Source organism: Pinus tabuliformis, chromosome 2_2 (genome assembly GCF_031772625.1).
Source record: "Pinus tabuliformis cultivar Carrire ecotype Pingquan chromosome 2_2, CPIR1, whole genome shotgun sequence".
Lineage (NCBI taxonomy): Eukaryota > Viridiplantae > Streptophyta > Pinopsida > Pinales > Pinaceae > Pinus > Pinus tabuliformis.
The window spans coordinates 165198790-165213053 of NC_142300.1; positions in this window are offsets into that span (position 1 = coordinate 165198790).

A 14264-nucleotide genomic window follows, 5' to 3' on the forward strand; every position below is an offset into this window, starting at 1 on the left:
TTCCTCTTCGGAGGATAGCTAGAGTGGTTTTAGCATTTCAGGAGCAATAGGCTCTTTTTAGCAGGTGTTTTGGCGTAGCCAATGGGTGTTTGTAGCTGGGCTTAGTAGCCATTTTGTACTTAAAACATCCAAGTTTTGGAATATTTCGATGTAAAAGAGTGGATTTTGATCTATAGATATATACATTCATTTTGGTATTTTGATGGCATAAACGTTTTTTTTTAAATGTTTTTGTAAAATTTTTAACTCAGTAAATTTTTACTTTTCATGCATGCTTCTATAGTGAATGAGACAGATGCCAATCTAATACATAGTTAGCTAATGAATCAGCAACCGCATTAAATTCTCTAGGAATGTGTTCATATGTGATTATTTCAAATTGATGTTCCAGGAGTCGTACCCTTAAATAATGACGTAACAAGGTTGGATTATGAATGTGATAACGATTTGTCAATTGCATAACAACTAGTTGGGAGTCTAACCTGACCACCAGATTGGAGATGTCCCTTGATGACGCTTCTGTGAGAAGTGAAATTACGGACATGTACTCAACAATATTGTTGGTGGCGGTACCAAGAAAGACTCCTCCAGAACAAAATAGTTCTGACTCAGGTGTGTAGATGACCCAAGTAGCTGATGCAATGTGTTGTGTGTGACGACTGGCACCATTCGCGTATCCTACGTATGCTAAGGGTAACGAAGACATCTGCATTGCGAGAAGAATGTATGAGACAAGTACTCCAATAAATATCAAAACAATCCAATCACACCAAAAAGGGAAGCAAAACTTATGAATACATAAAATTACAAAGCACATGCCTAGTGCAATACTAGGCATAATACTTTTTTAGATAGAGCCCATTTCTGGGCTCCGCGAGCGGGACTCCTTCCCAATCCTGTATTTCATATGCCCCTTTTGAGAGGACTTTCTTGATGACATAGGGACCTATCCATAAGGGTTGAAGTGTTCCTACCCCCAAGAGGTCATGTTTTTTATCATAGAGCAAAACAAGATCTCCCTCTTGGTAAGAACGAGGCTTGACCTTTTTGTCGTATTGGGTTTTTACCCGGCGCTTGTGAGCCTCGAGTGCCAATTCGGCATCTCGATGGGTTTCATCCAGTTGATTAAGGTATAGTAAGCATTCTTCTTCGGCAGTAGTGTCGAGTAGGAGTTAAACGGCTATTTTCATGGAGGGGATCTGACACTCGATGGGTAAAATTGCTTCCAGGCTGTAAGCGAGTTGAAAAGGTGTAAAGCCCGTGGCAGTTTTTACTGAAGTTCGGTATGCCCATAGCGCCGAATATAACATTCGGTGCCAATTGGTTTTATGATTTCCTACCAACCTACGGATCATGGTTTTTAAGACACCATTGACGGCTTCTACTTGACCATTAGCTTGGGGGTAGTAGGAGGATGATTGATCCTGACGAAAACCAAGCAGCGACATTAAATCAGACATCATATGGTTCTGGAAATGAGATCCATGGTCTGTAACGATCGTGTAGGGTACACCAAAATGATAGATAACCTGATTGAACAGGAATAGCACCACGGTTTCTCCATCGGCTCTGTAGGTGGGAAGGGCTTCGGCCCATTTTGTGAAATAGTCCACAGCTACTATGATATAGTTGTGTCCAGCAGAGGAAATAGGATTGCAGGTTACGAAGTCTATCCCCCATTTGGAAAAGGGGCCAATGAAGATCACCGGGTGCAGTAGGGCCGGAGGAGCGCACATTTTCTTTGTGAATACTTGATAAGGATGGAATTTTCGGATGGCCTTGACACAATCTTTGAACAAGGTCGGCCCTGCATGCAAGATTTATGTGCAGTAGATATGCCAGAAAGATGACCGCCACATGCCCCAGCATGGCAGTCATTTAAAACGTGTTCCACCTCTTCATGAGTGAGGCAACACCAAAGAACTGTATCCGCACCACGACAATATAACATATCGTTAATCACTGGGTAGTGTCGTGGTTGGTGTAGGATGCAATGACGGTCGCCTGTCGATAGTTCGGGGCAGAATCGTTGTGCTTGGAGGTAGACAAGAATGTCCCCGTACCAAGGGTCAGTGGTGTCGATAAGATAGATAGCCTCATCCGGGAGAGGATCGTGGGTTATCTCGTTCGGATCGACGATGGGAAGTTCCAACAAAAGTTCGACGAAGACTCAGAGTTCTTCGCCTTGGCAGTTGTGAAAACCAGATCAAATTGTTGGAGGATCACGATCCATTTTGAATATTTTCCTCCAATTACTTAACGAGACAAAATATGTCGCATGGGATTCTCCAAGGCGATGACAGTAGTCTGTTGCAGCAATATGTAGTGTCGGAATCGGTTGACAGCAAAGACGAATGCCAATGACAGCTTCTCCATGTGTGAATATCTGAGTTCGGGCTCAGCCAAGCCTTTGGACAGATAATAGATCACATGTTCACTCTGGTCCTCGTGAGTTTTAACCAAGACCATTCCAAGAGAGGATCGCGAGGCTGCCAGGTATAGAAGAAATTCACGGCTATAGTCGGGAGCGCTAAGGAGTAGGGTTGATATAAGCGCCTTTTTCAAGGCATCAAATGATCGTTGAGCTTGATCATCCCACAGATACGACACTCCCTTCTTAAATAGGTGCATGAAGCCTTTCATCAATTCGGCATAATTTACGATGAACCGTCGTAAAAAGTTTGCTTTCCTTTGCAAACGTTGGAGCTGTCGAACGGATTGTGGTTTAGGTAATTGAGTAATTGCCTTTACTTTATCGGGATCAACCTTAATCCTATACTTGGAGACAATGAATCCAAGTAAGCATCCAGACTCGACGAAGAAAACACATTTATTCTGATTCAGGCGGATGTTGTGAAACCGAAACCTTAGAAAGATTTATCTTAAATGGTTTAGGTGCTACGTTCGTTGCTTGGAATGGGAGAGAAGGTCATCCAAGTAAGCTTGAACGATATTCCTGATATCGTGAAATGCATAGTCCATGGCTCTTTGAAAAGTTGTTCCAGCATTCTTTAAACCGAATGGGAGTTTTCGATAGGAAAAAATGCCCCATGGGCATATGAAGGCGGTTTTATGCTGGTCTTTGGGTTTTATAGCAACCTGGATGTAACCTGAGAATCCATCCATGAATAAAATGATTCACAACTGGTGCAGTCATCAATGATTTGATCGATGAATGGTGTCGGATAATTATCCTTTGGACACGCGGCGTTCAAGTCTCGATAGTCGACACATACGCGGATGGTTCCTTATTTTTTATCGACAAGAACCAGATTGGAAACCCATTCCGTTAAAGGAACAGGATAGACGAAACCAGCATGTAACAATTTTTCTACTTCATTTTTTATGGCTGCCATTTTGTGGGGATGGACCGGTCGAAGTCTTTGACGGACAAGTTTTGCATTGTCGTAAATCTTGATCTCATGCTTGAAAATAGACAGATCTATGCCGGGCATTTCCTCATAAGACTAGGCAAATACATTGCGAAATTCCTTAAAAAGGTAGGTGAAGTTTGAAATTTCCTGATGAATGCAATCTGCTCCAATCTGGATGTTTTCCACGATCCCTGTCTTGACCAAAATATCAATGAGCAATGTCTTTGAAATATTGCCCATGTTTCCTTCCGCCTCCAAAGTTTGGATGGTCGTATAGGGCGAGGAAATGATTTCTGGTATGTCAGGGGACAGGATTTGAAGAGGCATCGTGTCCGAATCATATATTGAAACACGATTGTGTGAATCCTCCCAAGGTCGCTCTTCTAAACTCATGATTTCTCAAATAGCTTCGTCCGTAGGTAGGACTTGATCGAGTGGATTGAAAGAAGGAGCATTTACGGGAGGGCAGTGGTACCATTGGTCATAACCAAAGTGACCGGAGATGCGGATGCAGATTGAATGGCTTAGTATGCCAATTCAGCTGGTGACAGCGGCATTTTTTCTTCGTATATGTCAATGTTTAAAGGAGCCGGGAGGATCCATGGATCGGTCTGTTCATGAGGAATAGATGAAAGCATGTTGACTTTCTATGAAACCTTGGGCGACTGAAGAGGGAAACAACCCATGAGGGAAGAAGCCTTCAGTAGACCGGTGCCGATACTGACGTAAGAGTTAGGTACACCACTTACTAGGGGTACAGAGCCGCTTGGTAACGGGGAGTAATCATGGGTGTAGAAAGAGAGCTGATATACTGTAACTACCTTTCCATCCAATGGAAATAGGATGGTGCGAATGACAGTAGATACGATGGCCATCATGGCATATGTCCAACTGCGACCCAGCAAGATATTATAGTCAAGTTTTTTATCTACGACTTCTATGTCCACCATTACCGTTTTCCCATACAAAGTGATGGGGTAGCTGGCTAGGTAACATTTTGGGATGAAAGTGTGGTCGTCGAAAGCTTTAAGGGAATTCGACGATGGGGATAGGGTTGGAGAACCCAGAGCGATCCAACATGAAGCCGACATGATGCAGGTAGAAGCACCTTCATCGATGACAGTTCTGTGTATACCTTTACCTTTCGAAAAAAATTGCACTTGAAATGCAAGCTGGTGGGAAAGGGGAGGTTTACACTTTTCCATGTCAAAAACTGCAAGCATGGAATCTTGTGGGTCGATACCACCAATAGCCGAAATCAAAGCTTTCCTTTGTGCTGGGCATGTTTGTAATACTTCAAGCGCCGACATAGCCGATGGCGCTTGCGCCAAGTCTTCTACAATGCTATAGTTTTGGGCGGCACGTGCAGATGTATTGTGCGTTGTGCGTCGAAGTGCCCCTTTGGGTGGGCGAATTATAAGGTAAGCAACCGGCCTTTCGATATGCAAACATTGGGCGGCAATGGGTTTTGACTTGAGGAAGATTCCTCTACATGAGAAACAGGAGCTCCATAGGATTTGGCTCTTGTTTGTAGATCTACCGTTTCAAAGGTGTAAACGGTAGAAGATCCTTCACCAGCTAAAGGATGTTGCAAACCACCGTTGCCCCCTTGCGGGGGTTAGGGTAGGTTTGCAATAAGGTTTTTTTGCTACTGAGCGGGGAAAGGATTATTAAGAGCAGCGGGGGTCCTACCAGTATCCTTTTTAGCAATGTATTATGTGCATTCCTGAAGATGCGGGCAACGATAGGTCATGTGGTCTTCAACACAGATTTTGCAAGGGAATCTGGCAGGTTTATCCTTTCCATCGTTAGGAGGCGCAACGACCTTCTATTTTGGGTTTTGCTGCTTTGTTGACTGCTCCTCAAAAGGAGTGGTATTTTTCTTATTCTTCTTGTTCTTACCACTGGGTTTTTTGGGTAGACTGCACAGAGTTTATCGCAGTGGTAGGAAGAGCAGTCGACTTGGTAGAGGGGTCCAATGACATCTGGGCAATGTGGCTGTTGAGTTGTTTTACCGCAGCCCCAAAGGTTGCACCGATAATCCCATCAGCGTGCGCTCCGGGGTGTTGAGTAGCAGAAACATTGGAGTTACGAGGGGCATTGGGGATTACGTTGTAAAGAGTGCCAGACTGTGAATATATCATATCTAAGTGTTGGGCACAACATATGGATTGGTCTTTTGTGACCGCACCACCTAAAGCGACATCTTTAGTGATTTGCGGGAGTAGGGACTTGCAGAACTAGTCCGCTAAGAGATAGTCTGGGAGGGGAGCTTTGACTAACCTCTGCCTACGTCTCCATTCATGTATATGATCAGAGATGTGGGTGGCGGTATCTTGACGTAGTGAAGTGAGGAGCTCTGTCCCAGTCTCATAGCAGATGGGTAGCTAGAAGTGCTTCAGGAATTCCATTGCTAGAGCATCGAAGGTATTTAGTGACGCACGTGGTGACTCAATGTACCACTTAGCTGCGTTGCCAGTGAGGGTGTGGGGAAAAAGACGTAACCAGACACTATCATCCACCATGGAGTTGGAAACACACCAAAGATGATAGGTGGTGATATGAGTGCCCGAATCCTCCCCTTGTTTCCCTTCGAACTTGGAGATGTTTGTTGGTATCTTATGCAAGATCGACGACCAAAGTAAGTTGCGGTAGATGGGGTCATTTGTAAGTTTGTACAAGTCGGGGATATCCAACGTTACCAAGAAAAGCAAAGTGTGTGGTGCCCTCGACTCGGACCAAGGCGATGAGATATGACTTGAGGAACCTTGTTGTCCTCCCATCATTTGAGTCCTAATATTATACATAGGCTGCATGGTATAGTAGTTGCCTTGGGGTATGGCATTGTAGTGTGGGTTTCCATCGGGAATCTGATGTTGGGTTATATAATTGCCCCCAGGATAAGCAGTGCCCTCTTGACTCATTTGAATTTGTGAGTAGGGTGCCCCCATGGATTGGTTGGGACCTCCTTGAGGATTCTCGACCACCACAAAACTGACCATATGTCCTTGATTGACATAAGGAACGCTCATGTCAATCAATGACTGACCATGCATACCTGAGAATGGAGGGGGAACTGTTACATTCCCAACCGATATGTGCATATTGGGAATGCCCCTAGATACTTAAATCTGGGGGATTGAACTATACAATGGTTGTCGACCATATTTTTGGTGGACGGGAACCACGTTAATAGTGCTATATTGGGCGTTCTATGGGGCACTGTATGTAGCACTTGTCGAAGGTATACAGTTTGACACTAAAGGGGTGGAACCTGGCATCGGCTAGGTTCCACTCATGGAGGGTGTCATGTGAGTGGTTGTACCTGGGATGAATGCGATAGCGGAGTTCGCCATCAACGGTGTGGTGGTGACTGTCGACTAAGGAAGTGGTGGAGGACCAAAAGTGTCCACAAATTTCCACGACACGTTAGTCATCGACTGGATGGATGGAAATGTTCCACCTATAGAAACAAGGAGTATAGGTGCCGCTGGAACCAAGAGTGGGTCCGAAAGATTCGTGAGCGGAAGGTTAAAGTGAGGAAGAAATCCTTCGATAAAGAAATCCTCCGGCAAACTTGAATCGTCAGTTGTCCACACAGATTCCGTGTGATATTTGGGAGATTGATTCCACGAAGATGGGGAATTTGGTTCACTGGAACTTGGCAGATCTTCCACATGAGTGGAGGAAGTCCTAACAATCGTCTAGATTGACGACGAGGGAAAGATGTAGCCACGGTCACCTTAATTTTTATCAATAAATTTTATCGTGATATTTGTTAAAGTCTCAAATGATAACACACGGGTACATTAAAAATACACTAAGTTGATCAATCAACAAACAGAGGGAAATGACCCTGTCTGATAAGCACTGATAACTAGAGATGAAACCTAGTATCACAATGAATAACAGAAAGGGTTGGCCAAAAGTATAGTTACGGTTACTCTAGAGCTTCACCCGAACCTCATATTGAGGGGCCAAGTACTCTCATGAAGACGAGCACCCTCCCAAAAATTGAAGACATAATAGGTCCATCTGTGTTAGGTACCAGGGCAGCCCGCCCCAGTCACCTTGTGTAAGTCCCTAAAAGCTTGGCCACTAAGGATACCTCAGATCACAGACACTACCAAGGGGGGCATAGTCGCAGACAGTACGCTCTGTGGGCAGGATACCTGAGTCTCAGCTTCGAAATCCCTGAAGGGATCCCTAATATGAAAAATACCAAAAGGATTTGCAAGCGGAGGCGGGCTATCTTCACTTACAGTCTGATGTTGTCTCGTATTTAGCTCCGCTTTGACTGGAGTGGTCCCGGTAGTATGAGTGCAGCAGGAATTTTCTCTCTTTTAATGACACTAGTTTGGGTTTTCGATCTTGGGCAGTTTACTTGCACTGCCTATCCCAAGATCCTAGCCTGAACTAGTGTTTGTTTGCTCAATAAAGAGTTACTGATTGATTTTAGGTAAATTTTATTTGTACTTTTTTATTGCCTTTGGTAGGGGAGTTGACGTATGAAATGTGATGGGACTCCGACTCAAAAAATCATGAACAAGACAATGCTTTTAAAAAAAAATTCAATTCAATGAAAACAAGTTGTATTCTACAGGTGAGAGTCTTTCACATATTCATATTTGTTCCATGCATCTTAGTCATTATAACATATGCATAACCAATAGAAATCTTTCCAATGCTTTCCTAACAACTACTTGAAACCAAAATAAAGCCGCTTTTAACCAGCTAAACAGAAGAATGAATAAACGAATTGATGATTTTTTTCTTTGATAAAAACTTTTTCAAGATTGTCCTGCCAATGGACCCAACCAGTTCAACTAGATGTCATACTCTTACCTTCAACTGCCCTTATACATGCACCGAGATTCATTCGAGTCTTACATTTCCTGCTCGATACATCCACGCCATCTCTCAAGGGACTCCAATTCCCTTGAGAGATCCACCTATAACTAGAGACTAGCTAATATACTTGTCAAGTACATGTTCATGAATCTATCACATATCCACATAATGTCAGACAAGATTAAGGTTAAGAAGGCTTCCTGTATGCAAAGCACTCATTCGTTTGGAATTAGGGTTCCCAAACATAACCAAAGATATTCTTGCCCAATTCCTTTCTTTTACCTTTTTACCTTGTTGCAATCGAGACTTACTATGCATTGTCACATCACCCAACTGTTAGTTATATAAACACATCAATTGTTACCTTGTCATGCTAATACCAAGCATGTTTCCTGCAACTGTTTACATGTGTCAACCACATGTTCCAAATATCAAGACAGTCATTTATGTCAATTTGAAATCAACCTTTATAAAGACTAAAAATCATGTCATAATCCATAGTCAACTCATAGTCATTAGACATAATGCTACACTATCACCTACTGCACTCAAGTACATATCAAATGTCTCAACGCATATGTGTTAGTACAATCATCTTAAAACAAGATCATTTCTTCATGCAATCTTATAAACACATATTCATTTCGTGCAATTAATCAAACATTCAAACAGAATGTAAAAGTACCATGTTAGTTAATTTAACTAGATGACATAGTGAACACCAAACACTCAAACACAAATGTTATACAATATTTTGTCTCACTCCTACTCTCATATCCTAAGTGTCACACTTTGTGTCATCAATGTCACAAGTGTTGCAAAGTGACGAAAGCTGTCAAAAACAATGTATTCACCATGAAACATGTTCAGAAGCATCCCTGAAGGAAGAAGAAGACTTGCCTTGAAGAAATTATGAAGAACTTGTCTAAAACCTTGTTTTGCAAGCCCAACACTACTTTTAGCAGACAAGCCTGTGCTGGTAATCTTTTGTCTAACTAGTGACTAGCGCTAGCAGCACAACTTTTGATAGGAAAATCTGCGGGGGCCCTCTTGAGGCAGTTTTTCCTAAAATGGAGGAGAAGCTTCTCCTAATAGAAGTCTCGAGAATGGAAAACTAGTTGTAGTTGAATGAGGATTAGAGCGAGACCTCCCATTCCCAGTTCTTGATCCTACTTTCATGGATCTTCCCCTTGAAATGTGGAACCTCTCCCTCCTTTTATGGATCCTCAACTCCCTCTCCTTCCGTATAAATCAAACCCCTGCCATCTACTTTTGGTTTGTTGTTGGTTGTCTATTGCTTGGTTTCCTTCCTATGCTAAAACTATGCCTAAGTGTTGCCCATTTTGCTAAGGAGAAAGGAGTGCTTGAAGGTTAATGCTAGGACTTGGAAACTCATCTGAAGGAGGCTTCCAACATCAAGACTTAAGTGGTTGCAATGCTTCCCTTTACCATCTATAAATAACACATTATGTGTTTACTTTCCATAAATGTGTCTATCATTGCTCATTTAGTATAATACTCCTTGATCTGTTATATGGTTTATATTGGAATGGTTTTTGCTATGTATGAATTTGTTGTCTCCACATGATTTTCCTTGCAGGTATTCATTCCCATCGACGAAGAGGAGATTAAGCTTGGAAACGAGAGTATCAAGGATAACGCCAACATATTTTAGCATCAGAGTGAGGTAGGTCATCTATCCTTCTTTGTGTTTTCTGGTATAAGCTAGGAAAGTTTGCACATATATGCCTAGTGTGTTTCCAGATCCTTCCATAGGACTAGAGGGATGGTTTCTGTCCGTAGAAAGGATTGCCTGCTCAACAACCAATAGACGACATAATCAAACAATCAAGCACCAAATATACGACATAAGCAAACTTATACCTTAATGTATCTAAGAGGAGGCTATCTTGTCTACACAATCAATCTAGTTAGCATGCTATAACTTCATAACAAATCAGCTCAAGCATAAATAAGATCATGATATCCATAACAATAACTAACTAACATGTTCACATCATAAGCTCAAACATTTGTCCTTCATGCATAAAAGTCACATATGTATGATCAGTCTAAATTAGTACAACATAATGTCACAAATAAGTCGACTCATACCAGAATGCCATAAAGATAATCATCTGCATAGACCAATCCAACTTAGTATCATAAATATAACATCAAGATCTTAACATAATAACCTTAATCATCAAGTTACTAGCATATAACAACAAGAAGTTATATAGCATGCTAATCAACAACATATAACTTAATCATCAAGCTAACTATCATATAACAACAAGAAGTCAACCTATGACATACTCAACAACAACATATAACATATAACACAATCATCAAGTTATCTAACCTAAAACAACAATAGCAATGCATACAACCACATGTTACTACCATTCATGACTATCGACACATGTGCATATGACTACACTAATCAACTAACATCTATCATGTATATAACCATAACATCAATAGACATGGACATAAACCTAATGTATATAACCCTAATGCATATAACAATCCATTAACTAACATACCTGCATGCCCAACATCCAAAATTGGATGACGAAATGCTCTTGCCTCGAGGTCCAATGCTGCAACTTCACTTTAATGATCTGCATCTCCTACTCTATCTTAGCCAACACATCAGCATCATAACAACCAATAGCATCATGATGACCTAATTGCTACAATGACCTCATAATGTATGTCTAAACTACCATACATGCATAACCATGACAATGAGTGCATAACAATATATAGATACTGAGATGCATAACAAATGCATATACAACCATACACTCATGACAATACATCCCACATCAATACCATCAACTTTCACATGGCAAAATCACTACAACCATGATCAACACCATGCAAATGCAACAAGCACATGGAATACAAGCATAATAAACACATATGTAACCGACATGAATGCATGACCAACACACTACACATCCAGTCTAAAGGGGGAACCATGCTCTGATACCACTCTGTAACACCCTCCTCTCACATCTACCCAAGTAACCGGTCAATCGGGGCAAACATGTTACGAGAATTTACTATGATATGATTCAACTTCCTAAGTCATGTTAAGGAAGTGGAACCAACAAAAAACACACCATACAAACCTTCCACAATGGCAACAAGACTCCCATAAACCATTTCAACCTCTCAGGTAACCAGCCCCTGGGTTCCATTGTGTTTTTAGACCAATTAACCTTTGGACGCTCCCATGCTATGGGCCTAACAGCATCGAGGAGGCTCTAGAAGCTCCCATGACAAGGCCTGCCAACATCCAAGGACTATTTTTCTCAGTGTTGTGCTAGCATCCCCGAGATTTGAGCCACTTTTTCAGGCCCAGATCCCAGGTCACTGCCCAGAATTGAATGATACCTTTATAACATAAAGATAACAAGGAAATAATGATGCAAATGAAAATACTGAAATGATCCCTTGACTGGACCCCTACTAGCCATGAAAAACATTTCAACAAACATATCACAAATATGAAATATACAGGTGTAAACAATAGATCTAAGCATAGGGGGCTCATATTCATCTGAGAATCGCTAAGAAGCGCTGATGCCTCAACACATTAGCTGCAGTTTCATCCATTAGGTCATAGATACATTGTTCATTCATTTACAAGTAAAAACATGATGAGATCCATACATAGCTATTGTCATAAAATATATACATAACCAACATAAAAGCAACTGAAATACCAAGGAATTCACAACCATATGATCCACATATAAACCAGTATAATACTCCTAGAAATACTAGGAGAAATAACCTCATATTGATGATGCAAAATCCAAACCTGGGATGGGACTACCAAGTTCCATCTGCCCATAGAATGGTTGAGCCAAATCTCTCTTCAGTCATTCACCCCCATGCCATATTCCAAGCATGAATGTGGGATCTCATCGAACACATAAATCCAAAACCATCCAGGGCTTCCAGAGGCCAACCACCTCAACCCATCAAACAGTGATTCCACCTCACGGTTGGACATTACAAAACCATCACCAGATTGGTCCCTACCCAAGCCTTCTAGGGCTCCAGAGTGTTTGTTCCAACCAAGGTTTCCAGGACTAGTAGCTCAACCCACATCATATCTGGGATTCCAGAGCATTTGTCCAACTAGGGCTTCGAGGACTAGTAACTCAACCCTTCAAGGGCTTCCAGAGCATTTGTCCAACCAAGGCTTCCAGGACTAGTAACTCAACCCAAGTTGTTATAGGGCTTCCAAATCATTTGTTCAATTAGGGCTTCCAGGAACTAGTAACTCAACCCAAGCTAAAGGAAACATGAGAAACAACCAAAAAAACAAATAAATAAATCCAAAACACCATGGCTATCCAAGAAATGGCAAGGCTAGGCAAATCCATTATCATGTATATTTTTACTTGTAGATTCAACAACTTATGTGTTATGCTAAAACACAAGACAAGAATCTACTCTACTGTTTAGTGGAAACCAAAATTGATCAATGAAAACAATAAGCAGAAAAGGAAGGATATCAATTGCACATAACACAATATTTTTTTGGGGAGAGCAACTGCTCAAAACCACTACTATTTATATTTCATTAACCATAAGACATGAGAAGAAAATACAATTCTTGTCCAACTCGAACAATTCCTGCACAAGTATAATTTATCTCTCTACCTCACAAGCCGACTCAAGCCAACACTTAGAAAATTCTGCTGCTTGCCAAGCCCCTACTTCCTTGCACAATTCCTAAGAGAATTAGCCCATATTTAATTGGGAAATCCACTCTCCATAACTTCGCAATCCATCCATAGGCCCTCAATTGATTGCGTACACCATCTGTACAACTTGGAAAATTATACAATTGATAGTACACTATCCCTGAACTCTAATCTCAACTGGGTCTTCCTATGTACTGACATGCATGAGTTATTTATGAGTGAATCTTCAGTTAACTGGTGTGGTACTAAGGATGCACTGGTCCCCGTCCCCACTACTAGACCTCCTACTAGTTCCTCCAACAGTTAAAACTAGTTTAACTCACTATAACTTAGTTAGAATGAGTTATCTAATTACAACACAAAAGAACTTAACCTGGGCCCCTAAAATTTAGTGATCAATCTACATGACTCTATATCGACTTCCAACTCGAATTTCCTAAGTCATTTAAGCCAATTTAACTTAGTTAACTATTACAAGTTGCTATGAGAAAAGAATTTCGATTTAATTTACAATTTAATTCAAGGACAAATTAAATTGGAATTTCTTTTTGCTATTTTTAACACTCCCTCTCAACAAGAAAGGGATTATCTACTGCCCCGATCCTACCTCTATGAAACTTGAATTTGCATCTTAACAATGCCTTTGTCAAAATATCTACATCCTGCTCCTCTGTGGGAATGTACTCCAACAACATAATCCTCCTCTGCACACAATCTCAAAGATGACGGTACCAGATATCAATATGCTTAGACCGACCATGAAATATTGTATTCTCGGAGAGTTTGATACAACTCTAGTTGTCACAATAAATCACAGTTGGATCCATCTGCTGACCAAACAAACCAACAAGAATCGTCCTCATCCAGATAGCCTCACAAGTTGCTTGACTATCAACCATGTACTCTGCTTCTGTTGTACTAAGTGCAACTAATCTCTATTTTCTATTGTATCAAGAAACAATTGTTGACCCAATACTGAAGATCCCACCTAATGTGCTCTTCCTGTCGGATGGACTCCCTGCACAATCTGCATCGGTGAAGCCTTGAAGCTTCACTCCCTCTATCCGTCTGTACCATAAACCATATTGAGTAGTTCCTCTGAGGTATCTCAACACATGTTTGGTTGCCTTCCAATACAGCGTGGTCAGATTAACCATTGTTTTGAATAAGCCGATTAAATGCATAACACATGTCTGGTCATGTGTTCACCAAATACATGAGTGAACCCACAAGCTGCCTATAAATAATAGCCTCCACTACTTCACCAGAAGTAGCATCCTCTTTCCTCCAATTACCTGCTAGAGGA